This window comes from Apis laboriosa, unplaced genomic scaffold (assembly GCF_014066325.1).
Source record: "Apis laboriosa isolate Shangri-la unplaced genomic scaffold, ASM1406632v1 scaffold703_cov156, whole genome shotgun sequence".
NCBI classification, from domain to species: Eukaryota; Metazoa; Arthropoda; class Insecta; order Hymenoptera; family Apidae; genus Apis; species Apis laboriosa.
This window is the reverse complement of record NW_025224178.1, coordinates 131091-142856: the sequence shown is the minus strand read 5'-3', so window position 1 is coordinate 142856 and position 11766 is coordinate 131091. Positions and strand designations below refer to the sequence as shown.

The window sequence follows — 11766 nt, the reverse complement described above, 5'->3', positions numbered from 1 at the left end:
GTTTCCAAGAATTTGCAGTTTCCTTATCCAAACTTTTTTGAAAAAAGAATAAAACTTCAACTNTCTCATTTGTTTCCAAGTACTTTTAGATTCCTAATTTGTAAATCTTTCGAGATTTTTACCGTTCATTCCTACACCTTTTAAGAATTTCTTTACGCTCAAATATCTCCAAATCCAATCTTCCAGAATTCCTACTTCTTCGTTTCCAAATCTTCCAAATCTCTCGTTAATTCTCCGTTTCTCATGGTTCTTCAAACCAGCACACATTCTATCCACCACACATTTAAGATCAACCTCCCGTTAATTAATGAACGTAGCCACCGGGAGCACGCCGCGATGCCAGCCATAATTTGTACCCGGGGCGAAGTCAATTAATAAGGACATCGGCCCATTAATTTAATTGCAGCCCGGCTACGAACGATACACATCGAGCGGTTCAGAAACCAGATGGTGGGTGGGTTTTAGATCACCGCTCGGGGGATTTATTAATTACGAAATTTCCACATGCGACGGGCCACACGCCGCTACGACGATCGTCGAAAGGTCCTCGAGAGGTCGAGAGATGGCCGACGATGGATCGGTGTCGATTAAATTATCGGCTCATCTCGAATCGTGATTGGGTTTCTGCAAATGTTGCGAAACAAGCGGATTATCTCTCGAGGACTGATTGAGATAGCCAATTGAAGGGAGAGCACGCGTTTCCTTTAACCTTTTCGATTTAACCTTTTCGTAAATTATCTTGCAATAACGAGCTTTTGCGGATTTTCTTTTCTTTTTTTTTTTTTTTTTTTTAAATGACGCGTAGAGACGCGTTGTTTCAGCTGCTCGATTGATTGTTCGGATCGTAAATTAGTTTGTCGGGTCGTAGAAGGTGGAACGGTGGAGTTATTTACGTTTGTTGGCGATTTGTAATTGACGTAATCCTTGCGCTTAATGGAGCGAGGAGGTGTGTCGTTGGTGATGTGATGCCAATTGTTCCGTTTGATCTTTGATTTTGCTTTTATATAAATATTTATTTATTTACTTTTCTTTTTACTTCGAGAAAATGCTATTCGATCCTTTTATTTATTTTTAATACCTCGTAATTTAATTAATTATTCGTTTTATTTTTAATTATTCGATTTATGACTCGATAGCTGTGAATTTAGTTATCTTATCTTAAAATGTCAAAGAAATTAAATAATTTGCAATAGAAACTCATTAACCTTGTTATAACGATATTATTATTCATATTCGAAAAAAGTTTGAGATTGATAACGATTAAAAAAAATCAAGAACAGATATCATCCTATTATATCTGTTAAAATTAAAAAAAATATATATATAAAGCAGAATCAAACGCGAAGTAGATAGATAATCCGAAACGAGCAAAGTGTTTATCGAAGGAAGGATAAACAACGGTCACAAGGCCGATAAAATCACTCCGCTCTCTATATCTCTCAACGCTCTCGATCGAGCGACCTACCTACGAGCAACAACCATAAAACCCAGGGAACAAGACTTTCAATGTCTTTCTCAATCTTCGACAACCTCTTAATACTTCAACGGAAAACAATATTAATCATCTAACTGACATTAAACGAGGACTGTATCCCTTCGCCTCTCCACTCTCCTCTCTCACCCGAATAATACCATCATCATCTCCACCTATATTAACATCTTCCATCGCGAACACTTTACAATCGGCGCAACAAAAGATGGGCTCGAGGCGATCGTGCGTGGAAAAAAAACGATCCTCAATTTCATTATTCTCACGATTTCCCACTAATTTTCCATTCAAAAGATATATCGAAATTATTCGAACAACGAGATTTCATTCAACGAGATTCGATAAGAATCGAACTTGAACAATATGTTTATCAAGCGTGAATTATTTCTCTCTATCGATAGAAGATTGAAAAAGATAGAATGTATCATGTCGCTCGTTTGTATTTCTTATATAACGACTCGTTGAATCGAATTACCATTCTCCTTAAAGCGGTTAAAACTTTTGAGTTGATTCGTTCCAAATACGCAAGGGATATTACGGATGGATGCAACGACTCTTAGTCGCCAATGGTCGAAAAGCCCGGCTACGGACGGGTGTGTAAGCCTCATCTCGAGGCGAGGAGAGTGTTAGGCACGGCCAGAAGTGCATTCCTTCACGTTGCACCGGGGAGGGGTCGTTCGCGCCGCGAGGAAATCCACGGTATTCTAATCAGTTTCTAGCCCCCTATCTGCCGATGGACGGCCGACAAAGCCGATTCGGAGAAATCGATCGATGATTACGGAGTCCCGGATTGTCGCTTTAATCATTGCAGGAATATTAAAAACTGACGAAACGGGTTAGAATATTGAGTATTGATTCGATCATTATCGTCGTTCCGTGGACAGAATGATGATGGTAATAATTTAAGGTGTATCGGCAGTTTTGTGTTTTCGAAGTCGTCGAGTGTAATTAGGTTGGCGATATACGCATTTTTATTACGAGTGAAAATTTGTGAAATTGTTCGCCGGTATTGGCAAATGTGTCTGTCGATCGAGGTGTAAATTATAACGTGCGTATTTAACGAAGGCAATGGCAATTTCATTTTTCGTGCAATCTTGAATATTTGAACTTTTTAATTCTATGACAAAGCAGAGAGAATTTTTTAAGATTTTGTTATTTATTGAGAATTTCGTGGAATTAAAATTTATTAGTTCGAAAGTTCTCCGATCGAACTCGAAAAAAAGAAAGTGAGGTTATGGTTATCGGTCGTTAGAACGGAATATAGAATAATCAATCGCCTCCTAATTTCTACCACCATTAATAAATTGTTCTCGGTTAATCGAAGTCTGAACGAATCAGAAATTAACGCAAATGGGGTCGATTAAAATTCCAGACGATAGGAAAACCGTCGGAAGTATCGTAATTACACCCTAATACGATTCTTATCGACCTGGATGTTCGGTCATCTCCTGCATAACTTGCGCATAAGTGTGACTTAGAATTACCGGAGCGTACATATAATTTAGATCGCGGGTACAACTTCTCAAGGCGTAATTTAGATCACGGTACCTGATACGTGTCCGGTGCAAGGGGACCGACGCGCAGCTCTATCCAACCGCGATTTAGACGAAATTACACCGTGCAGAATCTTACATAAGTTTCATGAAAGCTGTATCGTTCGTAACTCAGGGCGGACATAACTTGATCCAATTATGATTCAGATCCACCATGCGACGAAAATTAAATGAAAATTCAGCCCTGATATTCATCACGATAGATGGCCAAGCCTGGGATATCTATATTTATCTTTTGTATTTTCTCATCTAATATTTGCATCAACCTTTCAAAATCTAAATCTAAAATTCTTTCTTATCAATTATCAATCGCGGAAGCTTTTGCAAAGAAGAAAGAATGGAACAGGAAATATACTTGTTTGATTATTTAATTAAGCAAAATACGTGGAATACAAAAGATTTGAATTCTATTCTTGAAACAAAGCGTGCAGAAATAGATGCAGACCCCAACTAAAATTTATACGCACGCATAAATCGAAGACAGAACCGTCGAGGATTCGATCGTACGTAATCGAAGCATAATCGAGCATCCTCTATTCCATGTCGTCCCTAATCCCAACTTCGCGATTATCCACGATCAATTGAACTATTTGTCGTCCTCGAGCCGGTCGCTCGCGAGGGCGTCGATGGCCATTCCTGGCGTCGCCCTGTTCGCGTCTCGATGGGTTCCGGTTTTATCGATCGTTTTTCCCGGCGAGCCTCCCCCTGGACACACCGGTGGGACCTGTTTTCACCGATGAAAAGTTACCAGATCGTTCAGACCCGGCGACGATACACCCGACAGACCCCCGTTGCTTTTCCAGATGGAACTAGTCGACCGTGCGAAAACCACACGGAATATCGGCACACGCGTCCCTTCAAGAACACGAAGAAGAAGAAGAAGAAGAAGAAGAAGAAGAAGAAGAAGAAGAAGAAGAAGAAGAATAAGTTCCACTCTCCTCGATCTCCTCGTTCTCGTTCTTTCCCTGACACGTTCACTCGATCGTTGTTCTGCATCTTCGTTAACTTCGTCTTCCATTCTTCTCTTTTCCGTGTACCGATGAATCGTAAAAGGAATCGTTCTTTTGCTTAATGAATTTTTAGGGGGCCGGCATGAAGTTCGCCTCGTAAATTACGCGAACAAGAATCCCGCTTATCTGACGGTGGATCGAGCGCAGAGTACAAGGCGGGGACCACGGCGAGGAGGGCGATAAGCGTTGCTAATTTCCGTAAATTCGCCGGCGACTCGGCCAGGGCGTTACGTTTTAATTGCGGCAATTAATTAGACCAGGATCGAGGCTCGAGCTTCGTCCCTGAAGCGGATATTCCGATAACCTTGGAACGTTTGCTCTCGATGACCTTCCATTCGATGAAAAGTTGGCAGCTGCCGGGGAACAAGTTGAAAAGCTTTTTTTCTTATTGTATTCCAAGTTGCATCGAAACGATACGTCATACATCATTGTGACGTTTATTTGACCCTATTTTTTCAGTGGAATTGTACTTGTAAAATTCAATCGTGTGATGTTAAGGGAGGGTAGTTTTTGAATCGACTGTCCGATGCAGAGAGAGAGAGAAAGAGAAAGATTCTGTATTATTTCATTCTGTATTATTTCTACGTTTTCCATTGTTCATCTGCTGGTCACAAAGAGAATCTTTGTTCGTACACTCTTTGCGATGTCTGTGAACGCTGGCGCGATTGATCATCATTGTTGATCAATCGATGACAGAACAAAAGATATTTGGCCTCTTTTCGGCAGATTATTCCACTCGAAGATGTTTGCTTGCTTTGACTTCGAAATAATCAGTACTGGACTGAACAAGAATAGCGAGTGGTTATCTTTTCATGCTCCGACGATTGAAATTTTTCGAACGATCGATTACTCGTTGGAAAGGGATTGAGGGGAGAAGAGGCGCGAAGCAAGATGAAGAGACCGCCACGGGGCGCGACAACTCGTGTTTTACATAAGTAGCGCGGATCTTATCTCTGTGTTCTGGTACACCATGGACACCGCAATCGGGTCACGATGCAGCCGGGTACCAGATCTTGCGCATCCTCGACAAGTCTGGACCAACCAGAATGTGTTTTTATTTTTGACATTCCGGCTGGTCGCGCCTTTCGGTTGCTTGTACCCTTTTTCTTTTCTTTTCTTTTTTACACGACTCGCCCGCCACTCGTTTTTCCTGCTTGTTTCATTACGGTTAAGCATTTCTTTTATCTCTTCAATATTTTTTTAACACGTTTTTCTACTTCTTTTTTAAATTTCGTGCCACTTGTAATACCCTTCTTTAAATTCTTCTTTGCTCTCTTATTTAAGCAATTTATTAAACTCTTTTTCTCCTCCAATTCTTTATTCAATTTCTATTCACTTACGTTTGTTAGAATTTTTTCCTACTTAATCTCGAAAGAATTCACATCTCTTTTCTTCCTTTATACTCATTATACGATATCGTATATTCCACTTATTTCCTAAATCTTGGAGACATTTTTCTTCGCAACATTTCCATTTTACTTTCGACCGATCTCTTTCCTAAATAAAAAAAGAAAAAAAAAAAAAAAAAAAACAAATTCTCGGAAACGCGATTATATCGGCCACGACGAAATTCCTAAATTCCTCGCGTTACACAACGAGAACGGCCTCGCAAGAGAGTTAATGACATTCCAAAAGCGGCCGTTCCAGATAAATCAAGAACCGTGTCCCGAAAGAAAGCCACACGCTAATAAATACGTCGCATGGACAGAAACGCGGAGCGGGGCGGTCTCTCGGTGTATACATAACGGCCGGACACATGCCCATGATGTATCGCCATCGTGGACACCGAGGCCCTCGTGCGCGCACAATCCCTCTCGAGACTATGCGCGCGCACAGGAACGTGGAAAGGCGGCTTAATAGAGAGAGTGCTCGTGCCTGTGCTCTCCGACTCTATCCTCCGATTTTATCCTTACTCGCCTTTCCTCGCCAATAATTGCCCGATCCACCACTCCTCCTCGATCTCTCGGCTCGGTTGCCGGAAGCTGATCGCAAGCGGAAGTCGCCTGCAAGCGGAGACGATCCACCGCGGATCTTGTTTTAATTTAAAGCGAGCATAAATTGTTCTAATTAACCAAAGCTCCTTGCGCGGGCTTTTCTCGCGGGAGACAACGCGTCGATGACTCTCGCCAGTTTCTCAACCCAGTTCCCGATCTGGAACGGTTTTGAATCGGATGGAACTTCCGCTTTGGAAGGCTTCCAAGGGTTTTGTCTCTTTTTTGTTTGTTTGTTTGGTTTTTCGATTTCGAAGATACAATTGGATGGGTATTATTTCACGAATCGAAGGATCGATATTAGGATATTCTATAGAAATTCGAATTCTTTCGGAAGATACGTAGTATCGACACGTTCGCGGGAAGTTTTAATCACCGCAACTTGTCACCAAAACTTGCATATCCGATATTTGTATCGCAAATTCCCTATCTGTCGACCTCCCTCCCCCTTCCCCGTGCAAAAACACGTGGCAAGGAGATGAATTTCACCGACGGTGAAGAAGAAAAAAAAAAAAAAAAAAAGAAAAAGGAAAAGAAAACGTAGAAATTTGTTTTCATTTGTTGGAAGGAAAAGGAATCTGCAGCTGGAGACTCGCTAATCCGGTTAACCGGCTGCCTCCTAGTAAATCACTCGGGTAACACGTAAGGGAACGACGTTGTTTGATCGAGAGACAACCCGTTAGATTCCTTGTCGAGATCCCTCCTTGTTGTAACTCCTCTCCCCCCTTTCTCCCCTTCGAAACGTACGTTATGGCCGATCGAGGCCGATAAAATCCGCGATTTGAAGAAATGACCGACCGAAATTCCAATCGGTCTCCCCCCTCCCCGATCATGGCGTACAACACACGCGCGCCACACTCCGTCCTTACTTTCTATTATCCGCGTTCTTGCCACGGCTGAATGGAGACCGTACAATTAAGTACACTTGACGTTCGTACTACACGGCGATCCGTGAAACGTCCAACGATCGGGGCCCCGCTTTGTTGCACGGCGACTACAATTTGTTATTTGTTTATACAACGCCGCACCGGCTCGGCGGTGCGTGGGAGGCGTTAAGGCCTCGAGCCCGCGAGCCACCACGTGCTGCGAAACGTGTCGCGCAAACATCGAGTTTTTGAAGTTCGATTGGAGAGAGGAAGAGAGAGAGAGAGAGAGAGATGTGGTTTCGATCAAAATTTATTATCGATGAATTTATTCTTTCGATTACGATCTTCGAGGATACGTTTAAAAATTATTTCTACCGTATGCTCCTTTTAAAAAATTGAACATCATCGTAGTTTAGATGCAAATTAAGGTTAATTTGTTTCTTGGTAAGATGTAGTATCGTTGCAGTATCTGTTTTTTTTTTTTTTTAAATATATCCGCAGTTTGAATGAATTAAGGATAAAGGAATATTTTGTGGAATCGCGGAGGTTGAGTCGATTCTGGAACACGATTTTTCTCCATCTCGGCCGCGACACCTCTCGTTCTTCGCGCGCCGGTTGATTAAGCGGTATAAGAGGTTGTTGACGAACCTTTACCGTTAGCAGCCTCTTTTATCGCGAGGGCAGGCTAATGAACCGCTTTGCAACGCGAAAAATATCTACGTTTAACAAATTTCCCTTCCCTTAGGGGCCGAGTCGCCTCGTTGGCGGCGAATAAACGAGGGGCCGGGATAATTTAAGGCGTAACCCTCGCGATGTTTCTCCGGCCTTAAAACGGACATCGTCGTCCCCACCGATCTTACGTCTGGCCCACAGATTTCTTTTATTTTCCTTCTTCCAATCGCGTTTTTTATGCGATTGTTGCGTGCTTTTCGGTTGCTCGCTACGACAGTAAGAAACGAGTTAACGAGGCTTTCCGTGGCTATTATTCGTTTTCGAAAGGAATTATTCCGTGCGAGCCGATCATTGAATTATAGGAAATTATAAATTTTTATCCGTGTATCTTGATAAAATGTTTATCTTTTCGATCGAGCAGCAAAATTTTCGAAATATTCTTTCTTAGGCAATTTTCAACAACGTCCGATGCTTTGTGCAAATTTTAATGTAATTACGGAGACGAGATTTATAAACGGAGATCTTTTAAAAATTATAATGAATAATTCATATTTGCGCACCTTTTACCATATCACGTGCATTCTTTGTAGTATTTATTTATTTATAGATTCACAGTTTAATTCACTTCTCTCGAATGATTTTCTAAATGCGTTGATTTTCTTTTCTTATTAACACGTGTATTGAATAACTTTACCAATAATCGTAATTTTATCAATCATCTTTTAGAGATTTTGTTGAATGTTGAACACGAAGAATGTTGAAACATAACGGAGGAGGAATTAACGAGAGAATGTTCGAAATGACGATAATCACGGCTCGATTAAAATCTACTTTTAAAATCTACTCTCTTTTTTCTCTTCATGCTCGCGTCACATATTTCAATGGCAACGTATACCTGCGTTCGTAAAAACGTGTTAATTATTTTCGCGTGCACGCGAGTTGAAAGACGCATGGACACGGAAAAGGTGATCGCGATCCGCTTTTTGGAGAGCAACATCGTTGCTCAATTTGCTTGAAAAAGAATGCGGGTGATTAATACATTGCCTTTCGAAATACGTGTACTCGGATTAAAAAAAAAAAAAAGAAGCCTCGTTTAAGCCTCGAGAAAGGTGTAATTTTGATCGGTGTTGCAACTTTGTGCCATCGCCGACATCGATGATACATCAATGTAGGTATTGGGAACGTGAAGTAATGGCGAAACGAATCTCGTGAGAAGCTTAACTGTAACTTTCACGAAAATTTTATCTTCTCTTCGAATTAATCGAGTTAATATAATCGTATCGCGTTTAAATTTTTTTTTTCTTTATAATTTCAATAAAACAAGAGGCCAATTAATAGATTGAATTATTTAATACATCTTGTCGTATATTTCAATTCGTCGTCAACCTGTTGTTGTACAAAGGATGCTGTATCGACAAGAACGAAGATCATCAAGAGATAATCGATAGATAATCCCTCTTCCAATTACGGATTATCCCCTTTGAAGTGCAAAATGATCGATGAATCGTATCCTCGACAATCGTCCATTCCGAGCAAATTCTCTTCTCGACCCTTTCCTGTCGAATAGATTATAGAAACCTTAACTCCACGCTAAAAAAAAAAAACGAAAAAACAAAAAAAAAAAAAGGAGAATTATCGAAAGTGCGATATAATGGCACGTACCAGTTTGGAAAAACGTGGCACCACCGTCGATGTTTCCAATCGATTACTCGACACAGTAGCTACCGGTTTCTATCCACGAGCGAGCGGAGAAAAAGAAGAGGAAGACGAAGAAGAAGAAGAAGAAGAAAAAAGAATCGGAGCTTCCTTATTGGTCTTAGAAAGTCGAGTAAGAAAGATCCGTGAAAAGAGCGTCGTGAAATCTGCAGAGGCCGGCCGCGATCCGTGTATAATCGGCAGAGAGGAAACCGGGTAGGAAAAAGGAGCAGCGGGACGGTGAAAATGCCCGCCTTTTGAAACGTTGAAACCCGGGTTCGTGACTGCGACCAAGTATCATCTCGCACGGTGATTATCGTTTCGAACGTTCGATTGACGTGGCCGGTTTCACGTGGTACGGGCCCAACGTTTAAAAAAACTGGCCGTCACGCCAGTGAAGGAAAGTTGAAAAGGGTTCGAGGGATCGAGGGGGGAATCCAAGTTCGATCGACGGAGTGGTTACATCATCGCTGTGAATTCTGATCGATGTACGGGAGTTTTGGTTGTTTGGGAGGAAAGTAGGCACTTTAAAGAATAATCGAAGAGAAATTTTCTTTCGAACTCCCTGTTATTTTTTTTGTATTTTTTTTTCAAAGGAATAATGGGATTTAGAGAATTTTTGATATGTATATTTCGAGGGAAAGTATTACAAATTTGTGATTTCGATATCGTATTCGATCGGATCGTGGCATTCGAGGAGTTATTAAGTATGCAGGAGGATAATAAAAGTTTCATTCGAGAAAAAAAATTATTCCCGCGTGTTCGAGTTTCCAGATGTATAATTAGTCCCATGCTTATCAGAAACAACATCCAGTTCGATCGTAACATTGGAAAGAACATCGAATCGCTCGATAACCTAAATAACGCAATTAATGAGACCAATCACACATCCTTGGCTACCAATCAGTCGTATCAACCGAACAAGATATCCAATAAAGAAAAATTTCTTTACAACCTGTAATAACCCGTTGATCGAGTTGAAAAATCCAAATTTCCACCACAATTATAAATTTTTCCTGAATTATAAATAATCTTAAATAGCAATTTATAATAAAAAAAAAAATCGAAGGTAGGAAAAATTCAAGTTAAATATATTATCAGCAGATATAGCTATAAACCGAAAGAAAAAGAAAAACTGTTAGAAATCGAAGATTTCTCTTTCGTAAATTTTAATAATATTATTAAAATATCAAATAAATTTATATAAAACATGAATTTTATTTTTTCCTCCATCAACTGCAAGAATTTTTAATTATACTCTCCCACTCAAACATTTTCACGATTCCCTCACGAATCAAAATCTTCGAATATAATCACGAAAATCAAACGAAACGAATTCTCATTTCTAACAACACTTCTCCTTCTCTCTTTCCCTATGAACAATCGAATTTCGATCGTAAAAATTAACCGATCGATGAAATTACAGCATTTTCACTTCTAGCTAGATCGCTTCCCTCTTTCCCTAGAAGAACAATCAAAATGTTCCCTCCTATCACCAATTATCCTTTCCGCTGTCTCCACGCAGAAATCGACTCGGTTTCGTATTTTACGAGGCGAAAATTGCTGGGTTATTCCCCTGGTAGTGGCGCGTTTTACGATTTCGGCGGAACAGCTGAGAGAGAAACCGGCGATTTCCGGTCTGCGCGGTCTTCGAAATGTCGAAGCGACAAAGTTGCAACTAGGATGGTTTTATTCGTTTCCACCGCGGTCACGCGGTTTTTACTGTCCTCGGTATATACGACGCGCTAAATTATCCCGTTTGCAATAAAACGCGTGGCGGGACGCGAATACGCCACGGTGAACAAATAAACGTGAAATTACGGTGAAACCTCGGCTCTCTGTTGCGCGGATATCTGTCCTTCTCGATCGTTCGACACGGTTATAGCGGGGCTCTCCGAGAGACCCGTCGAAAACGAACGGTAAAAACGGTTGGATGTTTAGCCGGTTGAATGTTTCCTGGTAGTTTGCCAGATCGATTAAAAAGAGGAGATCGTTGTTTGATTCGATGTTTTGCGTGTAAGGGGAAAACCGGTCGACCGGGTTGGAGGATGCGGCTTATTATAATATTTACCCGCTTTGTTGCTTTGCGGTTATAATATTTGCCGTTTCGATACATTCTTCGATCATCTTTCGTCCCTTTAAAACGTCTTCAATCGCGTTGTGTTGCGTCTAATTTAACTTCCGCCACCGCCATTTTCGTGCCGGATAACTTGGCACCGTTAACGTAACAGTTATTTTTGCAATTGTATTTTTTGAGATTATTGAAGCAATGATCGTAAAATTTATATCGTTTCGTGTTATCAGATTTTATTATCATCATCTAAATTATATTAATTGTAAATTAATCTAAAGGTGAAAGTGAACTCTGATTAAATTAATTAAGTCAAAGGTATCCCTTTAAACGTGCCTACCTAACCTTTGAACACATGGCTCTGAATAGCGAGCGAATTGGAGCAATTTATTATTTAAGACTATTGAAGTCGTCCATTG

The 11766-nt window shown here is 40.7% G+C and overlaps 1 protein-coding gene across 5 annotated transcripts in view; it reads left to right on the top strand.

Annotated features, from left to right (window-relative positions):
* The window catches only part of LOC122719128 (protein outspread), a 195368-nt gene that overhangs the window by 156604 nt on the left and 26998 nt on the right, over nt 1-11766 (top strand). The gene's annotated exons all lie outside the window — the stretch shown is intronic.